At 43.8% G+C, this 8,818-nt stretch overlaps 1 protein-coding gene across 9 annotated transcripts in view; it reads left to right on the top strand.

Moving 5' to 3' along the window:
• ZCCHC11 (zinc finger CCHC-type containing 11) overlaps positions 1,869-8,818 on the top strand; it is a 48,602-nt gene continuing 41,652 nt past the window's right edge. For 6 of the 9 annotated variants that reach the window (XR_002441041.1, XM_021404261.1, XM_021404263.1 and 3 more), the window contains exon 1: positions 3,179-3,311. The gene's annotated coding sequence lies outside the window, so the exon portion shown is untranslated. Of the gene's footprint in view, positions 2,017-3,178; positions 3,312-4,403; positions 5,029-8,818 lie in introns of those variants that run through there. The other 3 variants (XM_021404259.1, XM_021404258.1, XM_021404260.1) reach the window with 3 other exon arrangements.

The following is an 8,818-nucleotide window of genomic DNA, read 5'->3' as shown; positions in this document are numbered from 1 at the left end:
ACTATAGCATCTAGTAACTATGGTGTAATGTCAAAGGATATCAGTGGCTTGGTTGCTAGTGGTTACTGATACAAGTGCTTACAGCAAGAGTCACGGCATACAGTCGCAAAACCTGAGAATTACAAACATGCCATGCATAATACCATGTTAAACCAAGTACTGCTGGTGAGACCTCAGGAACTTCTCTGTGAGGACTTGGTTTGCAATGAGTGACAGCGATCACAGACAGTGATGTAGGAGATAGAATATTACCAAGGAGCTTTTAAGAAGCATTAAGTATTAGGAACTGAATTTGTTACCAAAGCTTTCAGATCTTTAGAGCCATACCAGTACCTAAGAATTAGTGTACTGATGCTGTTCTTGGGTTGTCTACAAGAAAAAATACCCATTTCTAGCATTTGCTGTGATGTCTGCTGGGGGAAAAGAATTTGTGAATATATAAAGTAACAACCATAGAAAGCATTTAATGGTCATTGATTTCTTTTTGGACTAAAAAAACTGTTCCTCTGTGCCTGACTCTGGTGTTTCTTGGCAAAGAAAAGCAAAATGTAGTGATTTACAGAAAACAATTAAGTAGTACATCCAAGGCATATTGGAAATATATCTTTTGATGAGCAAATCACATTTTGTAATCTGTGTGGGTTTCTTATTTTTTATTTTTTAAACTGAGTGTTTTGGTAAATCTTTGATATGTGATTAAATATGGTTAGGTGATTCAAGCATAAGTGGCATTACTGTAAGTGAAGAAACTATATTAGTTGAAAGATTTAATGGTAGTTTTTAAGCATTTCAAATTTTGCATGCTTTTCTGTATTCCAGCTTAAGCAGACATCCAACATCAAGAAATCATGCGATGTTCTACATGGATGAAAAATCTTCCGTCCATGCTGTCTATAGGGAAAATGCACTGTGCTAAGAATCTGATGTTCTCATCTCGTCTTCACAGATAAGTTCTATCTTTCTGTATACTCCCCTGCCTGTAATACTGACCATGAACCAGGTGTGATTTCCTCACTTTATAAATAAATCATCTCAGAAGCTGTAGAGAATTTCAGAGACAGCTGAAGACGCAGATCAGGGCTTTAAAATACTATATGCTTCTAAATAAAGAACTTGAAATTAATTCCAAAAACAGTTTAAAAATCATTCCAACAATGAAAATAATTTAAGCTCTTTTTTTTTGCCAGAAAAACATAAAAATAAACCTGCAATACACCATTCCATTATTTTTAGGTATGAGAGAAGGTATAAGTATATAGTAGTTTAGGTATGGGACAACAAGACATCATGCTGCAACAGGAGACAAGCGTGGAAAGGGGCTCAGTAAAATCTTCCAACCCTTCATGTTTATTGTCTCTACTTTCTACACAAAATTCACTTGTTTTCAGAATTACATTTTCTCCTACAGTCTCAGCTCAGAATCTGAAAGGTTTTGATCATTGGCACAGAATTGCAAATTCTTTAAATGATGGCCAGCTGGCAGTGAAATTCAGCTTCCTCTTTTACTGCCATGTATCTATACTATTCCCTGCAATAAAACGTTCAACATCAGCAGAGAATGCAGAATTGTTTCCAAATACACAGTGACTTGGTTTTGTAATGATTCAAGTCTTCACAGCAAAATTGCACTAACATTTTCTGTTCAAGTCTATCCAACTATTTGAACTAAATTGTTGAAAGAAACTGATACATTCTAAGAAAGTTCAGCTTATAGGAAAAACGCCAGTCAGTTTTGCAAACTGGTGCCTGTTTGCTCGGTAGCATGTCTAAATATTGATTTAGGAGCACTGCATCCAGCAGCAAGTTAAATTTAGTTATTTCTACAATGTACTCTTTGACTTACCAAACCTAATCAATATCTTTGTCAAATAGGACTGATCTGAAGCCACCACCCAGCTGATCTCAGCTGCCCATCGGACAGCACTGCGGCACTGCAATTTTTGTCACTGCTGGCTGGATTAGGCCCACATTCCTAAAGGTCTGCTCTGCACAGCTTCCCAGTAGCAAAACACTGAGGTATCCATTTTTCATTCTGTAAAATTTGAGCTTCAGGTGAACTAGGAGAAAGCAGATTAGCTCTAAGGATCGTACTGAATTGACAATACGTTTCAAAGGTACATCTTGCCAGTATTCATAGCGTCCAGTATTGCACATTTTGCAACTTTCATTTGCCTACAGACTCTCTAAGATAGTGTTTTCAGTACTATTATTTGTGTTATTTTTATAACACAAATAATAATTTCCTTTTAACCTCTTCCGTAGTTCAACAACACTCTCTTAAACTCCTTGTTTTTCTGGACAGGCCTCCTTACCCTGGGGGGTAGGCAGAGCCAACAAGGCATTTTACTGCCAAGGGAGGTAGCACTGTACCGGATCCCTGAAATATTTGCCTTATTCAAACACTTGCCAATTCCTTTAGGTCACCCTGCAGCACTGCCAAGAGCCCAGCAGGCCAGCCCTTATCTCTTGAGACCTGCCCAAGTGCCAGCAGACATGCTGGCCAAGGTGCTGTCCCTCGCTGTGGCCAGAGACAGCTTTGTAGCCAAGAGCAGGGAGCCAGGGCCCCCTTTCCCTCAGCATCTCAGGGATAGGGAAGGCCTGTGGAGGTTGAGCTTTGTGTGGAGCTTGCTTGCACTCCTCCACCAACAGTCAGTGTGCAGAACAGGGAACTGGGGAAGGACAACTGTGAGGCCCAGGCTGTGGAGAGGAGCAGACCCTCAAAGAGCCACGATGAATCCTAGAATCACTAACGTTGGAAAAGTCCTCCAAGATCATCTGGTGCAACTATCCACCTACCACCGATATTTCCCCACTAAACCATGTCCCTTAGCACCACATGTAAACATTTCTCGAAAACCTCCAGGGACGGTGACTCAACCACCTGTTAAACCCTGCAAGTCAGCCCGACTGCACGGGGAGGGGCCGGGCATTCCCTCCCGGCCTGGGAAAAAAAAGAGAAAATGCAAAAAAAAAAAAAAAAAAAGGGGGTAGCTTAGAAAAAAATGGAGCAGCTGGTTCCCTCATTCCGCCGTGCTGCCGCAGAACGGGGGAGGGACAGCCGGGGAGGTGGGAAGCGGGGCGCTACCCCCAGACGAGCGAGCCCCGGACAAGGCTGGGACGGACCGGGCCGTGCCCCCCGCCCGCCGCCAGCGCCGCCCGCCCCGGGGCTCCCCCGCCCGCCCGCGCCCCACAATGCACCGCGCGGCTGACATGGCGGCCGGGCCGGACTGAGCCGCTGGCGTCGGGGCCTCCAGCAGCCGGAGCCGGGCATGGCGGGGGCGCAGCCCCGGTACCCGTAGGGCCGCAGCCAGGTACCGGGCTCCGGGGGCGGCCGCCGGCTCCGGGGACGTCCCTCCGGGGGGGGCTGGGCGCTCTGCCCGTTCCTCCCGTGCGCGGCGGGGGGAGGCGGGCCCGGGGGGCTCGGCGGGGCCTCGGCCCCCGCCCAGCCCGCAGCGCCCAGCCCCGGGCGGCCCGCGGCGTGCTGGCGGCAGGGCCGGGGTCGCCGGGCACGGCGCCGGCGCTGTCGCGGAAGCGGCTCCGAGGGCAGCGGGGAGCTGGGGCCGGCCCCGCGGCCGCATCCCGCCTGAAGCCGGGTGCGTGCAGGTTGTTTGTTGTTCTTCCTCCCGGCGGGGATTAAATAAATGCTGCGGGGTGGGAGACAGGCCGTGCTCGCCAGCTGTGCCCCTGCCTGCTGTTACTCGCCAAAACCAGAGGTTCTGCTTTCTGTGCGCGGTGGTGTGCCTTGAAACGATGCACAGCGATCCCTGTGCCTCTGTTAGGGCTCTTTTGTTGGCTTATCTTGTGTACAAGTACGTAAGGGACTCCCGGGCTTTTGCAGTCGGTTGCAGTGTGCCAGTTGGCTGAATGTGTCACATTACCTGAGGCCTTCTGGCTTTTAAGGTTGTTTCTGGGTCTGTCATAGGAGGACGAGCTGGTAACACGCAGAGAAACAATATAATCAGATCCAGGCTAAGGTTCTAGGGAGGGACTGGGACGCTTAGGCGGTAGTTGCATCTACATAAGAATCTATTTATTAATTGCTTTTGTTTTTCACTCCATCTCCATGTTACTTTGTTTCTTGAACGCTGCCCTGGGTTTAAGAGTCATTGCATTTGTTTGAAAACAGGGGATACATGTTGTTTCTGTTTTTGTTTGACTTGTGCTTCCAGTTTGAGTAGGTGCTTGTGTATCATCTGACCCCTGATGGTTATGACATAATTATTTCCGTGACAAGAAAAGCAACTCGGCCATGGAAATGTGACTTAATTACAGCATCTGGCAGAAGGAGCTATATTAGGAGTGAGAGGTTTACTTTTCAAACATTAGTTGTGTAAAAAGAGCTTTTTTATCTTTTTCTAGCTCACTTCAGTGATAATTGCTTCCTAATTTTTTTTTATTTTTTTTTTTAGGATGAAAGTAAAGTTTCCCATCAGATATATGTGGGGATATGTTCCCAGAAGATATGTAGGGGGAGATAGGAATGTTCTTTCTGTACTATCTTCTTGCATAGAAAACAGCTGGGGCTTTTGACTTGTACTTGGCTAGCACAGGAAGAAAAACAGCCAGATGCCACGGGGCACCTGCACAATGCAGGGCATTTACCTGGCCCTTGCTCTGAAGGGAATTGCTGCTATGGGGAGAACGAGGAGAAGGATTTCCCTGTGTTCTGTCTGAAAGCATGGTTTCCCAAGGGAGCTCTTCTTATATTTCTTGTGGTTCTGCTTGTCAAAGTTTTAGTTTGTGTGTTCACACTGATGCCATAAGGCAGTTAAAAATTTTTCCCACCTGAGAGTTTATCTAGTTGTAATGCTTGCTCCTAAATTTCACAATGTGTTTCTTCTAAATTAGCTCCATTTCATTGTTGTCTCCACCTTAATAATATAATACTGGCACTGACTTGTCCCAAAAGCTCATAGAAGGGAAGGTCCTGCATTTTGCTTATCAGATTGATTGCAGAATGGAAGCCATCCAGGGGAATCGGTGCTTCTAATGCTTTTGGCACATTATCAAACAACGTACAATATAATCGTAAGTTGTTTAATTGTACATAAGTGATAAATCAATAATTCTTTTAGCTTAGAAGTACTAAAAACCTATTGACTAAATTCAGAAATGAATCTTATGAAATTCATTCTTGCTTTTGAGCAGTGATGCATGCATACATGTATATGTAGCATACGATACTCTTGGTTCTGATACTTTAGTAAATCTTTGGAAAAAAACGCGTTGCATGTTGCTAGATTATTTATGTAATTTTTATTTCTGTCGTATAAAAGAAACATTGCCAGCAAGAAGTAACTTTCAGATTACAGTTTTTGGTGTCTGCGAAACTTGATGGGGTTCTGGAATCAATTTTGTGTTACAAACAGTTACAACTCAGTCTGTGTGCTCACTGTATGAATGTATAGTTGACAACCTTTCTCAAGTCATGGTTTTCAGCATATTTCTTTCAGGAGTGAAAGCACAGGTTACCAGGAAAGCAGACACAGGGATACGGGTAGCAGATCCATTTGCGTTAGTGAATTAGTTTGTGAACCAGTTTGCAACTGGTGTGAAGTAGTTCAAAGGATATCCTAAAGGATTAGAATTTGGATGGAAGGATCAGTGTTGTTAAATACAAGAACCAGATAAAATTCTGTGCTGAAAATACATAGCATTATATTTTTATTTAGCATAAATGGCAAGGACAAATGGAGTTTTAAGAACAAGACGGATAGACTGGGTTTAAACATGTAGCTACAATCTAAGCCAGCTTTGTGGTCAGTTCAGGCCTCCAGAAGCTACTTGAGCCTCTGAAAGGCTTTGCACATATGTAATGCTGTACTGTTTTGTTTTTTTCTTCCAGCCTCCTACCCGGTGTTGGTACAAATGTATTTGTTTTTAAAAGTGAGAGCTGAATTGGTTCAGTTTCCTGATCAGGTTACAGCATGTACCTTACAGCACAGAGCAACATTTGAGGCAGGTGGCACCCCTCTTTTGGCTTCAGTGCTTCAGTTGATTGTGAAGCTCTACTGTTTTTCAAAAGCTTAAACAATTATTGCAGTAAGATTGAAGTCAGAATCAAAGTGTATTGAGGCATTAGAAGTCCTCATGTGAAATATAAAAGGAAGGAGAGAGAGTCCAGCTCAACCGCACAGCTAGTCATGAGTTTGGGACAGGAGTTGTCAGCAGTAGTAGGTTCAGGAAGAAGTGCTTGGCATCTGCTGTTGGTGGCATGCCTCTTTCTTACCTTTGCAGTGAGCTATGCCTTGCTGTAGGAAAGACAGTGGGTGTCAATGTGAATAGGAGCTAGCCTGTAACAGGCACATCTTGTATGGATTTCCTGTCTTGCATACTCTCTTCATTTAAGGATTTAGTTGTGGGGTTCATGTACATCAGTGCTGTTTTGTATAAAGCCAAGCGTTTCCTGTTACTTTGGTTACTCAGTGGTACTTGCCTAATTCAGACACAAGCTCACTACACTTCTATATGTAAGCTTGCTTATCTAAAGAAACCTTCTTAGAAGTTTCTAATCCTCCACACTAATATTTAACATCAGAGTTTCGTGCTCATCTTCCCTAGGCCCGGTGCTAACGTAATGCTGTGTCTGTGTTTGTTGTGTTTAATGTTATGTGCACTGTGCTGCCTTCCTTCTGGATAGCTTTTGGAAGTACTATACTTACGAGCTTAAATCCTTTAGCTTCTAGAAACTGGAGGATCTGAGGCCGTGCGTAGATAGCACTTACATGTTTGTTACTAAGAATACCTGTGGGTTTATTGCTGGTGGAGCCTGAGGCGCTTTAGTGGCCAGTAATCTTTTGATAGTTTTAGTTCTAAGTAGTTTGGAAAAACACCAGGGATTGATAACAGTTTGTACTAAGTTATGTCTACTTTATCGCAAAACAAATATAAACACGTGATTTTTCGTCTTAACTATTGGCACAGAGCAAGGGAATGATATGTGCGAGTTCTCAGGTGCAAACAGGGGCCTGAGGCTGTAACAGTGGAGAAAAGACTCATTCCCCCTTCCCTTCTCACCAGGGCATTAGCACTGTCTGCAGAAGGAGACGTCGCCCGTGCTGCAATATGAGCAGAGCGTGTGAGACAGCCTGTCCTTTTGTGTCTGTCTGTGGCTGTGGCCTTTGTTAGTTGAATTTCACTTTATTTTTGTTGGAGGTTCAGCTGGGCTGCGTTGGGAATTAGCCCGGGGAGGCTGAGGTTAATCACCCCCTTACGTTGGAAGGCTGGCTGGGGAGATTTCAGCTTGTGGACAATCATAATGGGGCAGATAAAGGCAGTTCTCGGATAAAAATGTCGGGGCTCTCTATCTCAAGGGAGGGAATGGTTTATAGAAAGAAGGTGATAGCAGTTATGTTTATACTACTTTCTCTATATATGTTTAATCTAGTTGTCCCTGAGGGGGAAAAAAAAAAAAACCACAAGAGACTGTTCACTTTCCTTTTAGATGCTCTTCTACACTCTTGTAGACATCTTTGGACATTTGAGTCATTTGGGACCAAATTTTAGGACACATTTAACATAATGTCAACAGATATCTGAATTTCTGCTTGTTATCTTGGAAAAATGATGTCTCGGTAGAGGAGCGGTCTCAGCTGAGAGGAAGACAGGAGAAAGTTCTGTTTCCTCTTAGGGGATAGCTAGGAACTGTCAGTGTGTATCTTCCTTGAGCTGCAGCACACCTCCACCTGCCAACCAGGCTGCAGCTGAAGCTGTGACAGAGAAGCACAGAATGAATGCGAAGGGAACCGGGCATCTTTAGGAAGACTGCTAACAAAATGGCTCAAACAGAAATGCTTTGCAAAAGAGCTTTCTGTCACAACTCAGAGTGGAAGAGCTCACGATTCCACTTGGCCTTTGCCTTTGCATAAGCCGTGGTGAAATCTGACCCAAGATGTGTGATTTTAAAAGTAGTTCACTACAGCTGAAAAACTTGAGATGAAGAAGTGAAAGGGCAGATGGGTAGAAGCATCTTCTTGAAACTGGTTTTTTTTTTTTCTTTTTTTTCCTGTTCCTGTTTGGAAGTGCTACCCTGAATTTTTGCAATTCAAATGCAGAATTTTCTAATGCTAATCTGAGAGAACGAGGAAACAGAAGAAATGAAAGTGAAACAATCTTGTTCCTTCATTTTCTGTGCCTAAAATGAATTCTATAATAGAAAAACCTAAGCTGATTTTAAATGTTTTAAAATTTGGTTGTTGTAGGTGTGTGTAGGCTTAATCACTTTCTAGAATTTGAGGTCAGATGATGCATTCCCTTACCTCAAGCTCTTGTATTTCGGCCAGATTATTTTTCAACAGAGTGCCAAGCATTGAGGTGGATTTAGAGGAGTATAATGGGCACTTTCCGTTCAGGGGAGGGAAAAAAAAAAAGGGATACTAAGTCCTCTGTAACACCAAAATATTAAATAAATGGAATATGCTGAAATGATTTCAACAGGTGAATCTACCCCACTTTGCAGATGCAGGTGAAAAACTGTTTTTGTTGCCAGCCTGCCTGGGAGAAAATTCCATTTTCATTCCAGGTCTGGCAACTGGTATGAGCCTGAGCTTGTGAATAAGAGATGCCATACAGGTTTCTGCAAAGATGCCACTTCAGCACTGATTCACTTCACTCCCGTGTTTTGTTTCCAGACTTGTTATTCTTTTTGGAGGCACTCCTTTCCCTTCCCCCGTTTCCCTCCCTGCTGTACGGATGCCCAGTGGCTGGCAGAGGACGAAGGATTTTTTTTAGGCTGACGTGGTTTTAGTAGTGGTCTCTCTTCCCTTTTAAACAATAGTTTTGCGAGTTGGTTTACTTGGCAGTTTGTTGAGGTGGATAA

This window comes from Numida meleagris, chromosome 7 (genome assembly GCF_002078875.1).
Source record: "Numida meleagris isolate 19003 breed g44 Domestic line chromosome 7, NumMel1.0, whole genome shotgun sequence".
Classification (NCBI taxonomy): Eukaryota; Metazoa; Chordata; class Aves; order Galliformes; family Numididae; genus Numida; species Numida meleagris.
Note: the sequence above shows the minus strand (reverse complement) of the source record. Positions and strands in the feature narration are given on the sequence as shown.